Raw genomic sequence first — 3,364 nt, forward strand, 5'->3', positions numbered from 1 at the left:
CTCCTGGGAGGCTGGGAGTGAAGCCAGAATAAGGAGGGCCTATTCTTGCACAAATATCGTGCATTGGTCCTCTAGTGTTATATAAATACTAGTGGCCCAGTGCACGAAATTTGTGCAGGGGGGGAGTGTCCCTCAGCCTGGCCTGCATCCTCTCCAATCTGGGACCCCTGTGGGATCGGGCCTAAACCTGCAGTTGGACAAATCCCTCACAATGTGGGATTACTGGATCATAACCACTCACCTGCCTGCCTGCTTGATCTCCCCTAACCACTCTGCATATTGGCCTGCTTGCCCCAAACTTCACCCTCCCCCCCGCCAGCCTGATCATCCCCAACTGCCCTCCCCTCCTGGCCTGATCACCCATAACTGCTTCTGCCTCAGCCCCACCACCATGGCTTTGTCCAGAAGGACATCTGGAAGGTCTCATGGTCTAATTAACATATTACCCTTTTATTAATATAGATAGGATATGAGATACTGCCATAACTATAATATATCTACCAGTATTACTCTATGAGAATACATGCTTCATGCAATAGGAAGGCATCTAATACATTACATTGTATATGCTATAAATAGTAGGAAATACTGTATTCGTAGCAATAATATACACCCTTTGACTTCCCTTCCTGTTCTGGGAATGGGTCCTCAGTTCTTTGAACATTTCCTGGCCCCTAATGTTTTTTGTGTTTGTTTTTTTGTCATTCAGTGTAATTTTATTTACTGTTTATAGCACATGATTTGATGTCTTTAATTTCTAACCACCAAAGATTCAAAGGACTATTTTTTCCATGAAGTTTAACATTAACATTAGTGAATTCATGTATTCATGTGTTTTTATTGTAAACATCTGAATTATTGACATTGTCATATATCCTCAACTCATAAGCATGCACCATACACAGGCTGGCAGCAAGCCAGGAAGCCACTGCAAGCAAACAGACACTTTGCATAAGGGGAAAAGTCATAGCACAACATTTAATGATCAACCTGAGTCACCTCAGAATGTTATATATATTGACTTCCTAATTCATATAGTATGGAGAACTCAACTGCTTGGTTGGTGATGGGGTTGACCTGGTTTCAGGAGGATTATTCCTGAAATAATTAAGGAAAGGTGGGATCAATCTTCCTTCTTGGTTGCTTGCTCCTCCTTCATCTTTCTTCTCATCCTCAGCTTCCTGGGCATCTTCTCCTCCACCTTCACCTCCTTCTTCCTCCTTTGCGTCCTCAAATTCTTCCTTGGCACCTTCTTCCTCTTCCTCTCCTTCCTTTTCCTTATCCTCTTCCTTCTCTTTCTCCTCCTCTTCAGCTTTTCCTTCAGAAGGGGGTTCATCCTGGCTTCCTCGGCTTTTGCAGCCTCAATGGTCTCCTCCACCTCTATCTGCTCCTCCTGGAGGTGGCTGGTGTATTAACAAGAGAAGGAGCAAGTGGACATCAAGTAGAAGCTGGTCTGTAAACCACCATAGGCAAATCGACCAAACACCTGGGAAGTCTGGGAGTAGCTGCTGACTATGCTTCCCACGCTAGTGAAACTGAGCCAGGTCTCCTCACCTTCCAAGAGTTTCCTGTAAGCTGCAATGTCAATGTCCAAAGCCGTCTTCACATTGAGGAGGCAGTCTATTCTTTTAAATATCCTACCATTTCACTCTTTGTGGTTCTCAACTCATTTTCTAATTTGTTGACTGTGTCCTGCATAGCAGTAATGTCGGAGTTCTGCTTATCCTCCAGCTCTTGCAGCTGCTTTCCCAGTGCTTTGTTCATGCCCCAGCTTGCTCCCATCTCCATAGTCTTGACCTTGAGCAGTCGCTGGCCTGCACCGCGTAGGTGCTCTTGGCAGTGCTGTCAGCATGGTGAAGTGGCTCTTGTACCATTCTTTGGCATTCTGCATGTTCTTGGCAGCCAGCTTCTCATATTGGGTGCGGATGTCCTTGAGCATAGCAGAGAGGTCGGACTTGGAGAACATGTCCAACTCCATGGAGATCTGAGCATACTGGACATGCACCTTCTTCAGAAAGGCGGTTTTGTCCATCAGGCTTTCACTGCACTTTTTCAGCTCAGTGCTGGTAAGAGCCACCTCATCTGCACCTTTCCTCAACTCCATCAGTTAATTCCCTGCATCCTCAAGGTTCAGCACCTCTTTTCGGTAGCTTGCCCACAGATTGTACCCAGCCACTTCAGATCCCCGGTGCCCCCTAACTCTCTTCTCCAGGGACAGGGTGTGGTGGGGCGGTGCACAGGCATCCCATTTTCATTAAAATGTTCAACCCAGGCTTGCTCCTCCAGTGTCCTCAGGCAGCCCAGGGTTAGACAGTGATCCCTGAGACCCTGGCCACACTTGCCTACCCAGGTCCCCTAGGGCGGCCTGGACCCCACAGGCAATGTCAGGCACTGTCCATGCTGTTTGCCCAGTCCCGATCCCACCCTGAACCCCTCAGGCATGGTCAGGTGCTGCCGGCTGGAATTGCCCAGTTCCTATCGCCGCCTGGACCCCGAGGGTAGTGTCAGGTCCATGCCTCCTGCCTGGTCCTGATCACCCACTGGACTCCGCGGGTAGTGTCAGGCACTGTCCATTCTGCTTGCCAGGTCCTGATTGCTATCTAGACCACTGGAGCAGCCTCAGGTGCTGTCTGCTGGAACTGCCCGGTCCCAATCGAATCCTGGAATCCACGGGGTGATGTCAGACACTGTCCATGCCACTTGCCCAGTCCCGATAGCTCCCTGGACCCCACAAGCAATGTCAGGCACTGTCTATGATACTTGCCAGGTCCCAATCACCCCCTGGACCCCACGAGCAGCATCAGGTGCTGCCTGCTTAGAACTGCCCAGCCTGATCGAAGCCTGGACTCCATGGGCAATGTCAGGCATTATCTGCTGAACCAGCCCAGTCCCAATTGCCACCTGGACCCCACAGGTGACATCAGGCTTGTCCATGCAACCTGCCTGGTCCTGATCTCCCCCCTGAACCCCACGGGAAGCATCAGGCACTTTCCATGCCTCCTGCCCGGTCCTGATGGCTTCCTGGACCTTGCAGGTGAGTCAGGTGCTCTCCGCTGGCCTGCTGGGCCTGCTGGGTCCATGGCAGCCTGGACCCTGTGGGCTAAGTCAGGCACTGCCTGCTCCACCTGTATATGCAAATTTACCCGCCATCTTAGTTGGGTTAATTTGCAGATCACTCCTGATTGGCTGTGGGCATAGTGAAGGTATGGTCAATTAGCATCTTTCTCTTTTATTGGTATAGATAGAAATATTTATATGGAAATATTTACACTAATAAAATAAAAAATGCTAATTGATCATACCTTCACTATGCCCACAGCTAATCAGAGTGAGTATGCAAATTAACTCAACAAGATGGCAGAAG

At 49.1% G+C, this 3,364-nt stretch overlaps 1 pseudogene; it reads right to left on the reverse strand.

Annotated features, from left to right (window-relative positions):
- Positions 1 to 1,411: 1,411 nt before the first annotated feature.
- On the reverse strand, positions 1,412 to 2,104 carry LOC123652455 (annotated as a pseudogene).
- Between the last annotated feature and the right edge of the window lie 1,260 nt (positions 2,105 to 3,364).

This window comes from Pipistrellus kuhlii, unplaced genomic scaffold (assembly GCF_014108245.1).
Source record: "Pipistrellus kuhlii isolate mPipKuh1 unplaced genomic scaffold, mPipKuh1.p scaffold_m20_p_16, whole genome shotgun sequence".
Lineage (NCBI taxonomy): Eukaryota > Metazoa > Chordata > Mammalia > Chiroptera > Vespertilionidae > Pipistrellus > Pipistrellus kuhlii.